Raw genomic sequence first — 6,000 nt, forward strand, 5'->3', positions numbered from 1 at the left:
ATCACTTCCCCACACTGTGCTTATTTCCCCTCCCAACCTTTGTCTATTTAAATGGATTACAAGTTATTCAGGAACTCTTTCTGCCTCTGTAGCTGAATAGTGCCTAGTACAATGAGGCCTCTGTCTATCTTGGTGCTATTTCGGTTCAGTCAGTGCTTCCCTAAGAAACTTCATAGATGATGGGGGGAAAAAAGAAAAAAAAAATTAACAGAAAATTACTAGGTATCAATATACTAAACACAGAAATTACTCCTGGGTTCATGTTTTCTTGAGAAACACAAGAAGGATTACACTCTCTTTGAACTACAGTAGTAAAACCTTTGAGTACCTTCACAACCATGAAGTGGATCATTCCTTAGAGGCTATTCATCGTTCATGTCTAAGCCCAGGCACCAGAGGAAGTGTTACCTCAATGAAAAGACGTAATGGAAAGAACAGATCCTTTTATTGTGATTAATGGTTTAGGCTCCTGGACATCAGAGATAAACACAATCCAAAGCCCTGTATTCATTCTTTCCCCAAATCCTGACCCTGTTTGACAACCCCATTTCTAACCCCAATTAAGGTCTTGCTCCTGCCCCAGTAACTGGTTATTATCAAGGAAAATAGTCAATGTGTAATGGTTTTGTAGATGCTGGAGAACTCCCTCAGAAACTGCTAATACAATACTAAGCCTGTATTTGCAACCACCTGTTATTTGCAACCTTTCTTTGCAACCTAGAAAACCATGGGTGTTGTACAAACCAGCACAGTGGTACCAGAAGTAGAGTTGTTACATAAACAAAAAAACAACCAAATGACTGTCTAAGCATGCTCAAAAGCTTCCTGAGATCCATTACACTTCTGATCTGTTAATAAGAGGATTACAGATCCCAATTACGTATCCCTACTTACAAATGCAGCACTGCTTCTTGCTGAAAGGCAGGAAAACAGCTTTACTAGAACAAAGGAAGCATGCAATCCCCAATGCAAAAATTCTGTTCGAATAATTTGAGTCTTACGGTATAGTCCTAACAAAATCCCATTAATTCAAAGAGTCTCCAGGTGCTAGCTATAATATACTCTAAAAAGAAAGGTAAAACCTGCGTATTTCAGGGGTTAGTGGGTGATGATTGTATATGTTCTTTTTCACAGATTGTAAGCTGGCAAAACTGCCAGAGTACAAGATTTTGCTTCATGCTTCAGCAAATGTATCGCACTAAGGGATGACCCACTTAACAAGTCAGAAGCAATTGCTTTAGTGCATGATTCAATTAAAAATAAATACAGACAGACAGTACTTGCAGTGTGAAGGCCCACCCCCCATATATGGATTTTTCAGGGCTTCCCTGGCAGACAAACCAAACATACTTGATATTTTACGTAGCCTGTATGCTCATCTTGAACATTTTTCTCATTATGGAGATAACATTTCATAATGGTTCCCCAATACACACTTTGTTATATGATATACCTGATGATGCAAATGATGCTTTGCATATGGGATTGCAAGTCGGTCATAACCTACCTCCCAAGCAGGAAAACATTAGTTCTTAATTCATCCAGATTGTCTTTAAAACCCAGAAAAGTTGAATGCTGTTACCAAAAAGAGTCACTTTAAAAAGCAGTGATCCTCAGATTTACGGAGCTGGGAGCTGCAGCATGGGGGAGGTAGACTCCCACAGAGACAGATCGTCTCACATATTGATGCACCACCACAATGCAAATATCATATTGCAATGGCACGACAACATGCCATAAATGTTTTGTGGCTCTCTCAGAATCCATTTGACATGATATGTCTTCCCTCTCACTCCTTCTGTTTGCCAGAAAAAAAACATGGTTTGTTTCTCGTCTCTTCCCAGCTGCTTGGAGCAATAAGGCATTACAGGTCTAATATGCACATGCATAAACATCCACATTTGCTGCCCCCAAAGAGCAACAAATAGCTATATTATTTATTTATCATAAAATAGTCTTTTTGTAGAAGCCTTAGTTAGGATTGGGCTTCATTGTGTTAGGCACTGTGAAAGCACATGTTAAGGCAGTCCTTGTCCCAGTATGCTTGCAAATCCTGATTACAGTCTCTTGCCCATTTCTGTAGAGTTAATAAATTTCCTTATCTCACATGAGTGCTTAAAAGGAAAGCCTTATCCCCATTTAATAGATGGAGAAACTGAAGCAGAGAGGCTGTAGAGGGTCAGAGTATCCTCAGTTTCCACTGGTTGTGGTTAAAAATCCTGGGTATTTACTTCCTTTTAAATTTCAGTTCTTAAGTGATTTGCCTCAAGTTACATTGGAAGTAGGTGGCAGAACAGGTTTCCTGAAATTCAGCACCTTCACCAATGATCAGTTTTCTCCTCAGTGGCGATGATGTGAATAAGTGGTAATGATTCCTACTTGCAATCCCACCAGTCAGCCTAACCAGTTCGAAGAACCGCTTCAAGGGATAATGTGAGAATCAGTAATGTAGCTGCAGGACTGCTGAAGCGGTTATGATAAAGCCTTCTTGCTTGGCCTGATATACCAGCCTTTTATGTGGAAATATATATCAGATAAGTAGCTGCTTACATTGCACTCCTCGCGGAGCACATGAATCTCAACCTTGCCAGGAACAACCACTTCTCCACCTACTACAGGGGTTAAAGGTCACAGCATTAAAGTGAACAAGGTCAATGGTAATTAACAATTTAACTAATCACAGGGTAAGTGCTTCCAGCCACAGGAGCACAAGTTGACAATCTACTATAGATATGTTCCAAGTTACAGCCATAGCAATAATTAAAAAAAAACAAAACAAAAAATATGGTGACCAAAGGTTAAAGTCTTAGGATATTAGGCTAAATTTTTCAGAAATGGCTTCTAATTTGCCTGCCTCAGTTTGATTTGACTTAATAGATTTAGATCTGATTTTCAAAGGTGCCAAGGATTTGTGCTCTCATTGACATTGCAATTTGGAATAGTTCGCTCACACACAAGCCAAATTCTTGTTTTCTCAAGTCAGGCATCTAAAAAACAAGGGCACTCAAAACCAACAGCCACCGATGAAAGTTTGGGCACAGTGCACGGATTATAGGAACAATAAATCCTGTTCTCTGCCTCTCAGAGTTGTAACCTGTCTCTGGTAGGTCTAAGATTTAAAGACGCTTCCAGAAGCTTGGGAAAAAACAAAAACAAACAAAAAAAGGACACAAAAATCTATGGGGAAAAGTGAGGATCTTCAACCTCCAAACAATAAACAGCTCCTTTGATCCCAGTATCTCCTCCTCCTGATCTGACAGGCATTAAAAATGCCAGACCCACACCCTCACCCCTTCAGTGATTAATGTGCTATGGTCTTTCAGAAAGCTTAAAGAGCTCTCCCTCTAGGCCACAACATTTGATAAAGAAATGAATCTTTGCGATTAATAATTCCCTGGGCTGAGTTTTTGTTTAATAACTATTCTGTCAGTGATAGATCTAAACGGCTAGGGTGTGTATGTGTGTGTGTGTATGGGGGGAATAATTTGATTGTGGCCAGGAGATTTGGCAGGCTGGCATTACAAAGCAGCTCTTTAGCAATGGCTAGAAAACCAGTGTGACAAATCACTCCCTTCCCTGCTTCCCCCATCCCCCTTCACAGAGCTATCTGATTAGGCTCAAACCAGCCAATCAGAGCATATGATTTGGGAAATATTTCCTCCTTGACATTCAAGAGAACAATTCCTTTCCCAAGGAAAATTACATTTAAAAATAAATGGAAAAGCATCAATCAGTTAGGAAAATATATTCAGCTTTTTGAATCTCTGGAAGGAAAGTGATTTTTTTTTTTTTTTATTTAAATAAGACTGAAGGCTGTGGTTTGATTTTTTTTTTTTTTTACCAAGATACTCAAAAGATAGCACTGTAACATTTGCATATAAACCATTACCTTTACTCTCTATAGAGACAGCATTTTTCATTAAAGCTAAACCTTGAATATTTACAGACATGTATAGATGCACCAGCAGATACCTGTTGGAAAGAAAGATACGCCACAGTAAAAGAAATTATGAGGCCCATTTCAGGATGATTTGTATTATAAAAGCAAGTCAATATCATCTCCAGCTGAGTTTTTTTAATGTTATGAAGCCTCCTCGTAAGCTTTAAAAAAAGGTACAATTTAAAATACGTTTTTAAAAGTTCACTCTACTGGAATATACTCCTCTGCTTGCTTTGTCCAGAAAAATAAAGAGAATTAGCAACTATTGGACTTCCCCTGCCTATACAGCAGTCCTAGCTGTGGCCTGTCTGCATATTATTTAATAGGCTTGTTTGCAGCCTATTAAATAATATGCAGAACTGAAGGAAGTGGACCTATTCGTAACAGCATTGCAGTGGCAACTCTAGAGTCTCCAACTTGAGATCAGGGCTGCCATCTGCTAGGTTCTGTATATACACAGAATAAGAAACAGCCATTGTCCCAAAGAATTTACAGTCTAAATAGACAAAGTAGACAAAAGTAGGAAAAGCATCCGGAGATGGGTTAAAGGACCTACCCAAGGTCACACAGGACATTAATGGCAGAGTGAGAAATAGAACTCAGATTTTCATAGACCTTGTCCATCACTATTCATGAGACTACACTGGTTTGTTCATGAAACATAGCACTGTGATGCGATCCATTTAGCAAACTATTTAACAGAGATGCCCACAAACAGATCTAAGAGAACCTTTCCTGTCAGGAAGAGGATGAATCTTAAATGAGGTATATAATCTAGTGAGTGAAATGTGTCATTTCTAAATCATTAAAAAGGGAATGTGTTATATCATCTTTTCCTAATGGGACACCATAACTGATGGTATTTTATGTCTGTATAATGCAGCTGCAGTCCTACAAGCTCTACTATATCCCATAATTCACTGCAGTGCATTGGAATTCAGGCTTTGCCCATATCATTATATGAAGATGAAGTGCGGGTGCTGCGCTGAATTACATTTCTATCCGTTTTACTGATTTTTTTTTTTTTTTTAGTATTTGGTTCTTGTACAGAACTGTTGCTATTGTCGAAAGATTCACGAAGACACCTTGCTGACAATCTTACTTTTTTTTTAAAACATTTCTCTGAATTAATAACAAAATGCAAATCAGTGACAGTGTTTTTCCTCCACTTAACACAATACTTGAACAGCAGAATGTCTAAAGATATGCAATACATATTAATGGAACTTAAGCTCTCTTTTGAGTAAGTAGTCCTTTGTTTTCCCATATGCACTCCCCTTACATGCCTTTTTCTGCTTTGTTCCCACTCACTGCCACCTCACACTTTGAACAAGGCCATCTGATCATGATTTCTTTCTTCTCTCCTTATGTCTTTGGCAGGAAACAAAAACTATTTCACAACATGAAGACAAATGACCACTCCCCCCTCTTCTCAACTCCGCATTAAAGATCTAGAGCTCAATATGTCTGACTGCCTAGATAAATCCAGGTGGTACTGTCAAGGCTGAATGTCAAGCGGCAGTCACAAAGGCTACTGCTCTATTAAATTCTTTAGCCAATATGTGATAGCTTTAGTCCATGCAGTCCTACAGACAAGTAGCAATTGCTTATTAAATCAAGACAAATGCAATTTTCAGAGGCATGCAAATTTTTCCTATTTTACCTAATTAAAGCTATCACTTACAGCTAGATTTTTTTTCTGTCTATTGAACTACTCAATTACTAGTTTTTTTTCTTATGGTCTAATAATAGTTAAGCTTTGTTTGGAAAAAAACCCATGAAATCATCTATACAGAACTTTTCAGAAGGGAAAAAAGACAACACAAAACCACCCCTTTTTTTTTTCTTTGGCACTTTTACCTTCAGCTCATCTGGTAATAATACGACTTAGTAGAACTTGGGAGTTGATGGATCATCTGAAGGAAAATGATCATCTGAGCCACAAAAGCGTTCCTCTCCCAAGAATGCCTGAACCCCACAGGCACAGTACCCTAATAGTTTCCCAAGCAAACGTTCTCTTCTCCCCACTCATTTCTCCCACCATTTAGATCCATGTATGG

The 6,000-nt window shown here is 38.6% G+C and overlaps 1 long non-coding RNA gene across 1 annotated transcript in view; it reads left to right on the plus strand.

Annotated features, from left to right (window-relative positions):
• Positions 1–5,565, plus strand: part of LOC149867128 (uncharacterized) — a 63,420-nt gene extending 57,855 nt beyond the window's left edge. The window contains exon 5 of the long non-coding RNA XR_016441612.1: positions 5,321–5,565. This is a non-coding gene — a long non-coding RNA (uncharacterized LOC149867128). The remainder of the gene's footprint in view (positions 1–5,320) is intronic.
• The last annotated feature ends 435 nt before the right edge of the window (positions 5,566–6,000 follow it).

Source organism: Crocodylus siamensis, chromosome 4 (genome assembly GCF_052110815.1).
Source record: "Crocodylus siamensis isolate JL-2025a chromosome 4, ASM5211081v1, whole genome shotgun sequence".
Lineage (NCBI taxonomy): Eukaryota > Metazoa > Chordata > Crocodylia > Crocodylidae > Crocodylus > Crocodylus siamensis.